The following is a 16,807-nucleotide window of genomic DNA, read 5'->3' as shown; positions in this document are numbered from 1 at the left end:
AACCCCAAGGTAAAACAGCTGAACCTGACAGCCAGGGGATAGGTAAGTCCACCAGGCAAACACCTTGACAAGCTAAGCACCTTTTTACAGGCATGCCTGGGACTGGGTAAACATGACTTATAATGATAAATCTCATTCCTAAACCTGAGCTAAGCCCTGGGCTTCCCAAAGCAGGCTGTCACCAGATAGGCAAGGCCACAGGGGCAGAAAGCTCTGACTCCCTATTCCCCCAAAATGAGAAAGCAAGGATTACTCTCATTTAAGCAATTTCAGGAGTCGGTTTCCAAGGCAGCCCTACAAGCAGCTGCCCAGAGAGGACTGCAGTATCGCCAGGCTGCAGCGAGTGGCAGGTGAGAGGGAAGAAGGGGAAGTTTGCAAACTGCCTTTGTGTTTCATACACATCTTCACACTCATTTTTTTCAGGTGTCAGTAGTGGGTTCTACCACATCTGAAATTACCTGCACCCCCACAATCATTTTCCTGATTTACTGTTTGGTCATCCCAGAAAAAACACCACCGCAGATGAAGCTGCGAGTTTGAAAATCGCTGGCTTGGTTTTTTTGATTATTATTCTGTTTCCTCTGTGAGAGATGAGCTGCACTCCCAGCTCTGTGTTCTTTATTTGCAGGTGATTTTTACTTAACTGCGCTATTGATCCCAAGATGGATAGGAAGCCCAGCAGCTTAAGCCCTGTCCCCGAAGCTGTGAAAGCTTCATTAGATTTATGAAATTCTCCAGGATACACTGGGGCTCTGCAGTCCATCTAGCAAAAAGGCTTTACATTTTACTCACGCTCCCATGATTTGTATTCCTTGTTGAATTTTTTTATTATTATTATTGTTTAGATTTAAGTTTTCTCTAGCTCAACTGCATGTGAAATGGACTCAATTAATAGATGCAGAGAAGAGCAGTCCAACCCCCATGAGCCTCAGATATCCCATCTCTTAACCTCACCCTAACACTACAATCTCCCCTTCACGTCCTTTCTCTCTGGACGGACAGATTTGGCATTTTCCTTTGAGGGAATTAGTGAGGTTTCGGGAGCTCCCATTGTTTTTGCCTGGGATAAATGAAAGCATCTTTAGAAATGGTCAGAGAAAAGCAAGAAACAATGACCTAGAGGTTAAAGATGCAAATAAAAACTGATGTTCCCTTCTGACAGCAATGCTTAGAGGGAGCATCACCCAGCAGTGGGGACAGCACTGCGAGGCAGCACACTGCACACCAGGTCTCGTGGTGCCATGCTGTATACATAGTCCAGGGCAGCAGCTCCCCAGCACCCTGCTCCAGGTCTCTGAGCAGAGTCTGGGTTTTTGACCTCAGCTATTTAAGAAAAGGAAAAGGACTGGCAGGATGAGCTACATCAATATGTTGCTTCCTCTCCCCGGCCCCAAAAAGAAAGAGTTGCTGCTCTCATCACATCTGTATCACCTACCGAGTTCCCATGGAGGGCAAGACATCCCTGGGTTGTTTCATTGCCTCTTATTTAATGCAATAACACTGGCTAAAGCATTAGCAGGGCACCAAAGGGACCGTTTAGGACCAGCATTATTTAATATGTTCCCTTGCCATGTGGCTAGGGGAATTAGTGGCAAATTCATGACATTTGTAGAAGAGACTAATTCAGAGGCTGAGAAGTCCAGAGAGGATAATGAAGTTAGACAGATATCAGCTCAATGAGAGAGGAAAAACACCACCTTGTATATATAGAAAATATAATCCAAATGTGGGATTTTTATTCAGAAAGAAAGTGAAGCTTGAAAAGCAATAACACGGTAGTCATCCAAGAACAAGAATGGGCAATAAATAAAGTGAGCGTAAGTGGAAACTGGTAGATGTCACCAAAACATGACCATGCCTTGGGGCTCTTTCCTGGAATAGCCACAGTGTACTCCCAATAGGAATACAGGCAGGTGGTACCAACACTGGATGAATACACAGGCAGGATCAGGGAGGAGGATGGCAAGGACTGTTGAGGAGCAGCAAGAATGGTCTTGGAGGGGCTATGCAGGAGACCTGACAGCTACATGCTTGAAGATTTTGCAAAATGGGAGTATCCAAAGAAATGCCAGCAGGTTTCAGTAGAGCTATGTGTGGAAGGAATGTAAAATAGCCAGCTGGAAGAGCAGGAAAACCTCCCTCACAGCCAGATCAATTTGTCTGTAAAGTCCTGCGGCTTCCAAGAGGCGGGATGGTAGCATCATGCACTCATTTTGGAACAACCTGAGCTGTCTCCTGGTGGGTGCTGGCACCCAGGCATGGCCACAGCCCCAGGCCAGCCACCTTCTCCAGGCTGCTGCAGGGATAACCTCCCGCCCTCCGCCAAGGCAATGCTGCTCTGGCAGTTTCCCACTGAAAACGTTCCTGTTTGCCCTTTTCTGCAGTTTTGGTGAAGCTTCAGCATGAAAAATCCTTACAGAAATGACATCTTCTTAGGCAATTTCTAGGTTTTGTCCATGGCAAGAAAACACGCTTTTCTTTACAAGAAATAGTGATTGTCCTCACCATTAAATGGCTGTTTGGATTTTCATTCTGTTTTCTATTTGCAAAAACCATTGGACATGGGCAGTTTCTTTAAGCTAGCTGTAGCAATGATCGTAGCAGTAGTAATGAAAATGGAGCTTTAAAAGACCTTTACAGCTCTTTGATTTTTCTATTTCTGCCCTTAGAGCATCAAAGTTTTTGTTTGTTTGTTTGTTTCATGGCAGTATTTTTCAGGAATACTTCTGGTATATTTTTAAGGAGACATTTCACAAACAATATCTCCAAGCCACAGGCAGTATCCATTTTGCACAAGTATAGTTCTGGCTGTACCTGGTGGTACCCCAAAGCAGCCTCGGGTCACAGGGATCACAGCCTGGCCGGAGCGGTTGGATGAGAGATGTAGGATTCATGTGTGCCATCACCAGCCCTCAGCAGGCTGCTGCCAAGGTACCCTCTCAAACCAAGCCCCTCATCCTCCCTTATAGTCACTTTGCAGGTGCGGTGTAAGATGGCTCCTTTAGGATCAGACGAGTTATGCCCCATTTCTCTCTCTTGGCTGCAAAGCGACCTGGCACAGGGCACCCCAGTGTCCATTCCCACTGCAGAGGGTAACACCGGAGCAGACAAATCCCCCCCCATTGCATCCCCTTCGACACAATCATACCTTCCTTCACAGTGCACGAGGCTACGCAAGTCAATCAGTCCCAATGTGACTTCGTTTAACCACTGGTAAATAGGGGCAACATACTGACCTCGAGCAGGCATCGAGTGAGTGGGGATGGTTCATTAGGTGGAGAGTTCCTCGAGCTGCTCAGGAAAAAAGCACTATCAGATGCACAAAGTGTTACTGTAATTAAAACTTCTTTGCCAAAAAACAATTGCAATAGGCAGTCCTGTGCTAAACAACTACTTTCAGATGCAAACCTCCACCTATCATTCTGGCTGACCTTTAAAGAGCTTTTCTGCTGTGCCATTAATTTTCACCGGTCCCTTAGGTGGGCACTTAAGAGAGTCTTCACTCACTTTGCATGCTGCTGTTCCAGGGTTATGGTGTTCCCAGACATGGCAGCCAAAGACTCGTGCAGGCTTATTTTCTTCAATGTCTATTTTTATATATCATATTAATCAAATATTTGGCTGCTGCAATCATCTTGATTAATGCATATGAGCAGGACCCCTCCTTGTTCAATGACTGGATCTTTCTCTTCATTTCACACCCACATCACACCATTCCCCCTTTAATATAGGGATGGATGTATATGACATCTTTTCAGAATCTGATTTATTATTGTTATGAACTGCTAAAATTTATTTCTTCCTCTTGAATTAGAATCTGAAATAGTGAATTATTTTCCTATAAAGTAGGCTACCTAAATGATTAAACCTGTGACCATGTTGTTTATTTAAATATATTATTTTTAAAAGCTATTGAAAAAGGTCCGCGTCTCTTCAAGACCATTTTTCAAGATCCTGCTTTATTTAAAAACATAGCCCCCATAAAAACCTCTGAATGAAAACACTAAACATATTTCAAAGCTGTCCAAGAGTTATTTGGGCTGATTTAACAATGTCCATGCATTAAAGCTAATCAACATGAATACTGCAGTGACAAAGAGAGGCCAACTAGGTTAAGGTCCTGCTTTGTAAAATCACATCGCAAGTAGCAGCCACTGCCAGCAGTGCTCACAGTAATTACAGCCCCACAAGAGGCGTAATGGGACGTAATCTAGTGCAGTTTATGAAGTTCAGAGTACACCTGTGCTGCATCACAATTCTACAAACAACCATGGCAAACATTATATAGCTTTCCTTTGGGGACTAGTGAAAATTATACACATAGGGACTAGAAATCTATTAAGTTATTCAGCAGGTAATAATTCCTGCCAAATCAGGCAGTTATGTTAGCTGCTTATTAGCTGTATTAGATACCCGCAGACAGAAGACATCCCACATTGTTCTGTGGCACAGCATTATCCTTTGATTTGTTTCAGGACACTTGTATTTGTCACCCCTCTCCCCCCCCCCACGAAGCCACCACCTGAAATAGGCTTCGGCTCTGTAAATTGATCTTTGTGAATTACGGCAGAACAAGCTGTGGGCTGAATTACACCCAGCTGTCTGCAGGGTTGTTTTAAGAGAAGATTGTACTTTAAATTCAGGTGAGCCAAGGAAGGGATGAGGAAGTTTTGTTGCTGCAGTACATTGTACCCTGAAGGCTTTGTGGTCTTCCCCAAAAGAGGGCTACACAACAAACGCATACAGACGAACGACCCATGCAGTATTAGCATTTGTATCTGACATAAGACTTAACAGATAAAATAGTCTGTGCTCCTGCAAGATAAGAGTTGAGACAAGATGCATCAATAGACATTTTATAGACATAAAAGGTAAAAGTTAGATCTCTGTAACTTATGTGCCTCCTTGACCAATAATTGTGTAGTAATCCTGGGGAGCAATCTAATTTAAATTTCTATTTCCTGTTACTATTTCATAGCCACTAGGAACAATAGCAGCCAGTTCCCTCCCCTCCTTTCCTCCTGATTGCCTTCACAATTTTACTGTGGAGCTGCTTATCTGAAACTCCATCTCAAATTCAGCTGACCCAGGAGTACCTTGGGCTGTGTTGGTACCTCAGGTGAGTTACTCATCTGCTTGGTGTATGGAAGCTGCGCCTTACCTGCTGATGGGAGAGCAGAGTGGCAAGCACGGGGGACCCAGGGGAGCTCTCCTTTATCGCTGGCACATGTCACTGGCAATGTTCCCTAGTTTTTTAGTTAGAAATTTCATCAAAAGCAACAATATGAAAACAGATGAAGTGCTGGTGCCAACGATGCACTCTCCTTGGACAGAGCTGCTTTGTAAAAATCTAAAGCCTGGTTGTGATGCAGCATAAGAGATATTACAGAATTTTCCAGCAGTGCTGCTGGGACACAGGAAAATGTGCTGCTATTATTGGAGAAATACAAATTTCTTGGGACCCCTGAATGTATGCAGTGCTACTATCCAACCTCTGCAGTGAACTACCAAAAAGTAAAACAAACAAAAAAAATCAACAAAAAAATCCTACTGGAACACCGCAGGAAGAACCAATGACCTGATTTGGGCTTTTCCCAAAATGCTGGCTTTTCTCAGCATTTCCGCCCAAAAGACCTCAAGGTGCTGTTCAATACAAGGACCGGGGCACGCACCAAAGCAGGGAGCGGCTCTCCGCTGTCACCCGTGCGGGATGAAGCTCCCATCAACGCTCTGGGCATTTCCACCCCCAGCTCCCTACGCTGGGCAGCGAAGCAGCAGGTCCTGGGGCAGACCCTGCTGGGTCCATGGGCTGGGCAAAGGGAGGGGGATGGAGGCCCGTGAGGAAAGCCCCCAGGCACGTAGGTTGTAACCCCTGTGGGGTCAGCATCCCCACTCGTGCATAAGTTGCTCAGGCATGTTAGTGCCATAATGACCCTGTTCTCTATCACGTGACTTACTCAAAAACCATACTAGATTTTAATTATCCCCTTATTTCTATGTATTACCTAAAAAATCATGGTAGAGAGGCACCATATAAATAACATTATGTAGCAAGTCACAGAAGACTTACGTTCATCATGTAAAGACCTGGTTGTTAAATGTTTTTTTCCATCACATCTTAATTTTTTAATTTAAAAGGGCAGATACAGAGTTATTAGAGTCACTGCTATCTAAAGTCTAATATACATGATTAGCTTCATGGTGTGTGATGCGTAAAATGTCCTTTCGCTTCAGTACTGCCTGTACACAGTTTTGATTTCATATCAATATAAAGACAATATTGAAAAGTCAGTTTTGTTTACCTAGTTAACACGTGCATTTTATATGCTCGTTTAAGCCAGCATGCTGTTTCAGAGGCAAGCCAAAGCTGATATTAAGATGAATACAAGTACTATAGAAAAACCCTGAATTCAGTTTTTATGTCTTTGCAGTTGACTTTTATTTTATACTCTCCTGCTCCTTTTTTATTTCCCTGTGTGAAGTGTTGAGCACCATTGCTCTGCTGAAATACTGACACTTCCAGTTATAAACTCACCACAGTGGAAAAGGCAAAAGCCTCAAGAAGATGACTCTGGATCTTGCTAGGAAAGCACTGGGCGAGAGGGTGGCAGGTGATGGAAGTCACCCGGCTGGGGCAGTGGTGCCACGCTAACATGCTGTCTGAAATCTCGAGGCGCATGGCTGGAAGCAAGGAGTCTCCCAGCCATGCAGCCCCTGCCTTCTGCTTCCTCTGTGGGTATTGATCATTCCTCAGGTATTGCAAAAGTGCCTTTCTTGATCTACCATCCCAGCAGGGTGAGCAGGAGCCCCTGTACCATTATTACCTTCCTCTTTATGTCTGGGCATTTTTTCCCCCCTGCCTCAGGATGGTCTCTGGGAATTCCCAGGCTCTCTCTTTCCTCTGCTGCTCAAACACACCCAAAACAAAATACGTGAAGTTATCCTTGAGCTGAGCAACAAAAAAAAAAATTAAAAAAATACAACCAGTACTTGATGTGAATCAGGGCTTAAAGGTGAAGAGAGACAATCCTGGGTCTCCCATCCACTCTGCCAAAAGAGAGAGGAGCTGCCTCTGCCCTGGATCAGCGGGTAAGTCACCTACAGAGAGTCTTCAGCTCCTGGTGTGTGCTGCTGCCCCTCCAACCAAACCCAAGCTGATTGCTCAGCCAGCATCTTTTAAATCCTTTTAAGTGCCCTTCACAGTTTGCACAGATACCACCTTTTGAAAGCCCTGTGGCAGATATATGCACATGTGCAAGCCTTGCTTCCAGAGAAGGAAATTCTCTGATTTCAAACATTATACATCCCTAAAACAGAAGTCTTCACAATGGAGGAAAATAAATCCTGTATTTTCATTAATTCCCCTGAAGTTTTCCAACTACAGAAATAATAATATTTCTTTGGGGAAAAGAGAGCAAACAAAGTAGCAAAGTGACTTTCACTACTTTTTTCACTTTAGCTGCACTGGCAGGTAGGCGGGGATCGTGATTATGAGGCTCAGGGGACTCACGGCTGCAGCAGCAACACCTCCTCTGCCTAGATCAGGGCTGAGTCTGCCAGCAGCAGCCCGCGCTGCCCACCAAAGAGAGAAAAATCCTGTAGATTTCATCAGGCAGGTACAAGTGTTTTCTGCCAACAAAATTTCAGATTTCCAGTATGTTTTGAATGAAACTTTTAGCAGCAATTTTTTTTTCCCCAGTGAATATTCCCTCCATTTTTTTATTTAAGCTACTGCAACTCGCTCAAGTGAGTTCCTAACACCAACCTGTCCCAAAGATTGAGAATTGCATAAAAACTAACAAATTGTTACTTGGCTATGTAGTTAACAAAATTAAATTCCACTCCTAAGGACCGACAGCCTGCATACGTAGCAGAAAACATGTATTTGGTCATGAAATCTGGCAGGTGAGATGCTCAGATGGGCTGAGGGCAAGCAAGTAAAGCTGTCCCTTCTTCCTGGGCCAGCCCCGGGCACCCGCCTGCATTGATCTGCAGGATCCAGCCTCGTGCAATCACTCTGTGCTACTTCTTCACCTTGCTCTGACTGCTGGGGGGCCAAGGAGCTTTCTCATTTAAAAGATAATTAACCTTTCAAGTGAAAGCCAGGGGTCCTGGCTGCACACAGGGACTGCCACTGGGAAAACTGTGGAAACCTCAGCTGCCACGCTGAAATGGGGAGCGTTGGAGCTGGGCAGCTGTGGGGCTGTCGACTCAAATCCCGCTTTACTGCATACCAACCTCTCTAGGTATATTTTAACTGTCCTTTTAACACACCCATTTACAATGTGTTTAAACTTTCAGGGCATTAGAAAATACCGTGTAATTCAGTTTCTTTGTCTTTTAGAGGATGGAAAAGCCTCCACTGCATTTCACATTAGGGTTGGACTGGGTCACAGCATGTGGTCTCTGACAGCCATTACCTGGAGAAAGTATTTAAATAAATAGCCCTGCTATCCAGTAGATTTTTCAGCTGGAATAGGAGGTGGGGAGCCAGCGTGAAGGGGAGGGCTGCACACAGCATTCCTGATGGGTGACCTGGACCTCAGCACAAATGGCACAGAGCCCCCCAGTCCCCAGCACTGTCTCTGGTTGCTCAGCCTGCTGCTCACCTCTGGTGATATTGCCACACTAAACCCAACCTACACATTAAGGGACTGATGGACACACAGGAAAAAGAAAAAAAAAAGAAACACGGAGGAAGGCATTTGCAGAGTGCTACAAGATGAGACATCGACCCCCACAGGTGTGGAGCATCATCTCCTGTTGTCCCTTCAATCATTAATTTTGACCTATTTAGCTCTGTAGGGCAAAGACAATAAATGAGAGAGCCTTTCCCTAGGTACAACAGAAGAAGAAGAGGGAGCGAGGGACTGTAGGTATTTAACAGGCAGTATTTGTGCCAGCAGATTACTGCTGTCACCGCAGGTTCCCAACACAATCGGTTGCCTTTGCCAGTGCAACACATCTGTGCAGCGAGAAGCTGAAGTACCCAGTGGCCAAGTCCACCAGAGAAACACCTGCAGGTGCCCCAGGACCCCCAACATCACCCAGGGAAACACACAGCTGTGCTATGGGACACAGCTTTGTAGGTACCACACCCCTGCAGCTCCTGTTCACCTGCTCCATAACCCACACTCAGCCCCTCTAGCTCAGATCCCGAGGCATCAGGAACCCTCTCACCTTTACCTTAGAGACAGGTCCCTGTTTGTCTGACTTTTTGACAGATTTCAGCAGCTTCCAGGGTGCTGCAGCAAGCTGTGGTGCTGCAGGAGGACCTGCAGGGCAAGCAGGGGAAGGAGGAATGAAAGAACCATGAGTTGGATGGGATTTCACAGACATAGCAAAATCATCCCTCACCTCAAGGTGCTTCATAGCTGAGGAAAGGCATATTCTGCAGTTTTGGACCCCACTGTCAACCTGCACAGTTCGGTAAATAAACCACATTTGACATTTTGTAAGTCAGATGAGTTAATGGAGGTGAGAGAGGAGCAGAGTTGCCGTGTCATGACTTTGATAAAATAAAAGAGCATTAGGCAATAATTAGAGGAGGAGTTCTAAAAATACTCAGAAGCAAGAGGCTGACATGGCTAAAAATACATAAAGGCAAGAGGTTCACGCGGCTGCTGCCCGGCCCCAGCCCAGGATCACATCTAGGGTTATCTGCTCAAGCTGAGCACTGTGACTACACCAAGACAGCCTGGTTATGGCTCAGCTCCCCAAAAGAGGGCTGCAGGGTGAGGACTGTCTTGACATGTGGCTCCTTAATGCTGAATTTCTTGTTGAGCAAGTCATAAGGTATTTTTGTATGTATGCTGTCCCTGTTCTGTTTAATATCTTTATCAATGATCCGGATGATCGCATCGAGTGCGCCTTCAGTAAGTTTGCAGATGACACCAAGTTGGGCAGGAGTGTTGATCTGCGTGAGGATAGGAAGGCTCTACAGAAGGATCTGGACAGGCTGGATTGATGGGCCGAGGCCAATTGTACAAGGTTCAACAAGGCTCCGTGCCAGGTCCTGCACTTGGGTCACAACAGCCCCATGCAACGCTACAGGCTTGGGGAAGAGTGGCTGGAAAGGTGCCTGGTGGAAAAGGACCTGGGGGTGTTGGTCGACAGCCGGCTGAATACGAGCCAGCAGTGTGCCCAGGTGGCCAAGAAGGCCAGTGTGACCATGCAGAGCCACCAGCACCAGCTCTCCCATGCCGTGTCTCCTCCCTGCACCCACCAGGAGTGTGATGTTTAGCTGAGGCTTTGCAGCAGCTACAGAATAGAACGGGTTCAAAAGTGATGGGCACGGAGATATCTACCCATCCCACTCATGCCATCCTCTCCAGAAAAAATAACTAAGCTGGCTTAGGCAGGCCCAGTTTGGACACATTTACACTGCACCATGCTGTCTGCATTGGGGTAAGGCTCAGCCCCATCCCTGCTGCCCGCCTGCCCCAGGGTTTCAGCAACCCACCCTGCCTGCGGGCCGAGGTGCAGGCGGGCGGGTGCTTCCCACCCCAGAGACCCCACAGGGTCTCTGCAACCTGTGCAAACCTTGGAAGTCTCACAGCTGCCCCACAAAATTCAGGCATTCAGAGAAGATATTTAGTCAGAAACAGAACAAAAGTAGAAATGACAGGTTCCCCACCGTTGCTCGTCAGCCTGAATTAAGAAGCATGTAGACAGGATCTGGGACCAGGAGTGACCTCACCCCAGGCCAGGGGCTGCACTGCAGACGGATGCTGGCAGGAAATTTTATCCAGCACCAGAAAAACCTTCCTGATGAAAACATCATGCTGATGGTAATCTCCTGCAAAAACAGTCCTCTTTTACAAACCAACTCTCAGGTAAAAGCACATATTGCTCAGAAACGCCTGATGAGCTATACTGACAACATTGCTGTGACTTCCATGTGCTAAGTATCATCACATTAGGGTAATATCATTACCTACACTTTGTGGATGACAAGTACAACATGCTAATGGGACCTAGTTACAACAAATCTCTATCAAGACTCTGATAGAGCAGAGCTTTGTCAGGCTTTATCTCTGCTTCTGGGTGCATCAGGTCTTACAAGCCATTGGCATTGCCCACAGCATCTTCAGGCTGTCTCCTGCGCACTCCCTATGACCACGTGCAAGGAAAGGTTGAATTAACTCAGAAGTGAATTGCAACAAGAGTACAAAACCCTCCTCATAGTTACCTCCTGAAGTGGCTTCACATACTGCTTGTGACATCTCCCCATATGTTGATCCCCCTCCAATGCATCTCTGACAGCCCCTGGGCTGAGAGACTTGGTCCAGCTCAGCATCCATAGGTAATCTCACACTTCTGCCAGAATAATCTTGCAGGCGTCTGAGCACCCACATCTGCAGGGAGACACTGATTTATTGGTTCCAGATAGGAAGACAAGGCTCTAATCTTCCTCACTTTGATGTGACTAGAAGGCATCCGCCTTTCCATGAAGGTTTGCCATCACATGCTTTCAGTTAGATGCTTTTTTCCTGTCAGGTTGTGTCAAAGGGTTTTCCAGGCTGCAGCGATGCAGGATTTCTTGTGGGAAAGTGCCATCCCGTGGCGAAGTGCAAAACCCCGACTGCACTGGGCCTGCAAACTCACACCAGGCAAAGCCTCCACAGACAACTGTGACTAGTAAATACACATGTACGTGCAGCCATTCTGCAACAAGGCCAGTTACCCACCTCCCATCCCCATGGTGTTTCAGCAGCAAATCTGCATTATAACAGATTCTTCCCTATTTTCTGGCTTCCTTTGAGTTCCACCAGACGCTTCATATTTAGTCTTAGTTATTATTCCTCGGGACACAGCTTTTGTTATTTTTCAAAATTAACAGGGTCTGGCTAAATGCCAGAGTTTGGAAGTTGAGAGAAAACAATAAAAACAAACCAAAACTATTCACCACCCTGCTGGATGAAGGGTTTCAGGTTGTCTTGGACCAGACCCACAGCTGACAGACCTCTTGCCCCACCATGGGCAGCAGCACCCAGCCTCAAGGCTCTGCCAGAAAGGAGGGGTGGGGAGACTTCTGGTATGCCTGAGTGGATACACAAAGCTGGACACCTGGACACATTTCTGCCTTCCCAAATCAAGCCAATTTAGAAACTCCTCCTCTGCTGGGCACCAAGCACAGCTCAGGAGATACATCATCTTCAGAAGAAGCAAACTGTCATCACCTTGAATCACTTAAGTTTAGACATCAGTACATCAAAAATACCTCTCTCAAGACACAATACCTCTATTCTGCTGCAGAGTATTGGGCAGGTGTTTACAGGATTTCCATCTGAGAGATCAGAAAGGTCTTATTTTAATCTAACCTCCATGTTTATTTAAACCTTGAACCTACTTATGCTTGGAACATTTCAATAAGTAAAACACACTAAACTGTCCCAACAACAAACAGTGCAGACATGCTGAAGGTTTGGCAAAGTCTCCATCAGAGGCTGGCAGGATTTGCTAAAACACTGAACTTCCAGCAGCACTTTACAGGACGGAAAGGCAGTATCCAGCATATGTGACCTGGAGAGAGAGGTTAGCCAGGAGGGCACAGGAGCAGGGTCCAGCTATGCCTTAACAGAGGCACGACTGCAGCATGAATGGAGTAGCTGTGGGTTGTTACTGCTTTTGCACTCCCGAGTCTTTAAAATGCTGTCCCACAGTGGAATTTGGGTCCCTGTCAGCAGTGCCAGGCTGAGGCCCCCAAAGGCAGCAAGCTGAGCAGGGAGGTGCCTGCCCCAGCCAGCCAGGAAAGGGCAGAAGGAGCAGCCAGTCCCCCAGTTCAGCAGTGAAAGGGGATCAGTCACCCAATTCAAAACCAGGGCACATGCAAGCCTGGGCTCCAAATCGTGAGGTGTAAGCTTTGTCCCAGGACTAGTCACCCAAGCAACAGGATGAGGGAGAAAACTTATCATGTAACTTTGCAGACAGGGCATTTAGCTGGGAAGGAGAGATGCATTTAAGTCCCTGCTCCAGTTAATGTTCACTTAGAAAAATTGTAACAACTTCAACAAGATGTAAAAAAATTTGTCCTGGATGTCCATGAAGCAGAGTGTCTTCTGGGCTTTGGAGAAGTGAAAATGGCTGCTTCAGTGCTGGTCTGTCTTTCAAACAATACACCTTTCCCGATCTTTCTTTTAATTCATTAGAAGAAAAACAAAACACCAACCAACCAACCTTGATTTTTTTTTTCTTTTCTCAACCTTATCAGTGTTACATGTTCTCTATCAAGCACTACATCTTCAGTTCCTATAAACTCATTGTTGCATTCTCTGGGTATTCCTTCAGCATCAAATGCATTTACACTAAAAACCCTGCAAGTTTGGGAAAAAACTGCAACCACTCTGCACATTACTGTGATTCAGAGCAGATGAGGTGGCTTTCCAAATCGCTGTGGTAAAACAGAAGACACAGGCAACATCTTGAACTTCCATCCAAAACATTATTCACAGGTCTCCCTCTAGTCCATCTTCAGGAAAGATGCAGAAAGGCATCCGCCAGTTGGAGTAACACTGCTTATGAAAGACATTTATGAGTAATGCACACTACAACCACCAGAAAATTTATACAATCTATATAATACATGAAAAGGCAGTTGGGGTGGCAAGAGCAAAATTCCAGAAATTGCAATCTCTCTGCTGGTATGGGGATTCACAACAGAGCAGCAGACCTAAACACACAGAGCATCGCTTCTGGTGCGGGTGAGGCACATCTACAACTAGCACAGGTCAGGCTGTGCCTTTCCTTTGGTAGATAAGTGTTTTACATAAATTTTAAAGAAAGAGTGCGCTGCAGTATCCACATAGGAGCTGGGCAGCTCTGTGCTGTTTAAAACAGGAAACTCAAAAGTTTATGCTAGAAGAGGGAGGGTGACTGGCACTTGGAGTTTATTATTACAGCACTTGCTTCTGCAAGGGAAAACAACAAAAAATAAACTAAGTGATGATAACAACTAACATATTTCTCTTAATTTTACTGCCACAGAAGTTTTGCAAAAAAATTTTTGTCCTACACAGAAGACAACATGGTTATCAGGCAGCAAACTGGATTGGTACTACCCTGCCAGCTGGCAGCAGGAGCACAGGCAGCTCAGCATGCCCAGCAGTTGCCTGTGGTCAGCTTTCCAAGTAATAGCACAATCGTCCCAACAGTACCTTAATGTTTAGTCACAAATACTTTCACAAAATGAAGATATGAACCTAAACTGACTTGACAGTGACTTCTGATTTATTCTCAGTTCAGCTGCATGAAAATACAAGCTTTTAACCATGCAGAGCCAATTAAACCTGGAGTCCTACTTTGTCTAGTGGAATAAAATCAAACTCCTGGAGATCAGAAAAGTGAGCCAAGTTCAGACAGGCCAGTCTGCAACTTTTTAGTGCTCCTTGCAATTTTCTGTGCAGAAATACCACTGCTCTGGGTCACCCAGCAGTCACCAGGACAATACGAGTCTCCTTTATACTGCTCTGTAACATCAGTCCCAATAAATCCTCCATTACACAATAAGCATAGTGACTTTGTCATACATTTGATGAGTAAGAAGAAACAGCAACATAGTTTTTTGCCACCTCACATTTCTACACATTTTGGATGCTTCCAGCTCAGTTGCCCACCACGTCCCACAGCTGCAGCTCTGCCCCAGCTGCACCCAGCTCAGTGCTGGGAGGGGAAGGGAGCTGCAGCTGTGGGCTGCATGCAGCCCCAGCCAGGTTATTCCTTTGCACTTTACCAGAGAAACATGGAGAGATTCAGTAAAGCATTTTGTGTATTCTTGGGATGCTAATTACCAACACAACAGGATTTTGAAACCAAGAGAGGAAAAAGAGGAAAGCTAAATTTGTACATGGGTGCAAGTTGTAACAGCCTTCTTTATGTAACTTCCCCAATAACGAGCCTTAGGGGAAGGAAAAAAGTGTAATTTAATTCTAAACTTTTTTTTTTTTTAAATGCCTTTGCAATCAACCTTCTGGATGCTTTAAACCCAGCACAGAACAACAATGCAAGGTACAAGTTTAAGAAGCGCAGAGGGTTTTTCTGAAGTTGCCTTTTATTCACACTGTACGGTGTGTTTTACCCAATCCCTCAATGATCTACCCACTGGCTGTTCAGCTCCTCCACCACCTCACCAGCAACAGCAGCTCAGATTCAGATCCAGCGTTACAGGTGCATAACACTGATGTGAACCCTTCCCAAGAGTTATTCCCAACGTACAAGAATGTAATTGAGTATTAAATCTGGTGTGTTTAAGTACTGATGAGTCTCCATCCAGTCCAAGTCATTAATGGGAGCTGCTCATAGATTTTTAGTTCCCTAACAGACCAGAAATCAGCCTTTGTATACCTTCTTCAAAATGATTCTACATTATGAAAAAAAATAGAAAACACATTGCAAAAGCTCCCACTCATTTCATTCTATGAGAAACTTCACATGATTTTAAATTACAGCTACAAGAAAACAACTGTTGTATAAGGGCACAGGTATCTTCCCCTCCTTCTCTTCTACACAGATGACTAATAGAAGTTTAAAGTAACTTTCTTGGAGCCACAGGAAGATGAACACATATTGGAACAAACAAATATAACGAAAGACTAAGCTCCTACACCCCCAATTTTGTAATTAATGTGCAAGTAGCTAGATAACATTGTACGTGTCTCACCTGAACATGTCAGGCAACATATGGGCTGCTCAGCAGCACTTAGGGCACATGTGCCACCTCTTTGAGAGCCAAGGTCCATCAGTGAGACAACATTGAGACAACACAGCTTCTTTTCAGAGCATGAGATTTCTAGTTCTGCATACAGAATTAAGAGTTGGTGCAGAAGGTGCCTAAAACCACACTATCCTGGGCTGCTTGGCTATTTTTATTCTGTTTTGGCAGCACGGATCCCTTGACCTAGGAAAAAAATTCCTGGTCTTACTCCTGAACAAACTGAGTTCATGATGAAAACCCTGGTAGGACCTGCGCTTCCCCTACTGAATACAGCTAGAATGCAAAACTCATCTTATTTTACATTTGGCAGCAATTCCTGCTCTCAGTCTGACAGCTTTCACACTCAAATGTCAACTCTTCCTCCCATCAAAGAGCTCATATATGAGCTGGCCTCTTTCTTTGACATACCAGCTACTTGTTCATTCAGTTATGATTGTGCCAGATCCTCAGTCCAGCTCTAGAGGGCTCCCCACCACCAGGCATTGACTGTTTCTGTGAAACACCAACCTACCAGACCTGTCTGAGGCAGGAAGTCCATCAACACCGCCTGTTTTTTCCTATTCTCTCTCCCCTCTCCTGCAAGAGCCCAGCTGCTGCAACACAGGACATGAGAATTGCCCGTCTCTCCCTGTTACCCACCATATCCAAGAACAGCCAAATTCTCGGTATTTGGATGCCACCACTCTCTAACACAGACAGCAAACCCACCCAGCACCCAAGCCCAGGGTGTCAACAACTTACAGCCTGTAAAGGATCCATACGACACCAGATTTGCATGAAGTCTCCCTGGGAGTGCCTCTCAGAGCCTCCCCATGGTCTGCGACCACTCGCTCAGCACCTACAGCCCTGCTCCCATCCCCTGGGCACCCTCTGCACCTCAACTGAATTCTGCTGGGGCCTTCTCACTGCCTGCCTCGGCTCCTCCAAGATGCAGCAAGAGGACTGAACATGACAGCAAAAGGAAATGGGGGAAAAACACATCTGACTTGGGTTCCAGACCCCCAGACCAGAGCTATGGTCACATCTAGGGCTAGCTGCAGCACAACCTTCAGCTAATAAACACCAGGCCTGTCCTTCAGCTCAGAGTGCATCGCC

This window comes from Strix aluco, chromosome 6, assembly GCF_031877795.1.
Source record: "Strix aluco isolate bStrAlu1 chromosome 6, bStrAlu1.hap1, whole genome shotgun sequence".
Classification (NCBI taxonomy): domain Eukaryota; kingdom Metazoa; phylum Chordata; class Aves; order Strigiformes; family Strigidae; genus Strix; species Strix aluco.
Note: the sequence above shows the minus strand (reverse complement) of the source record.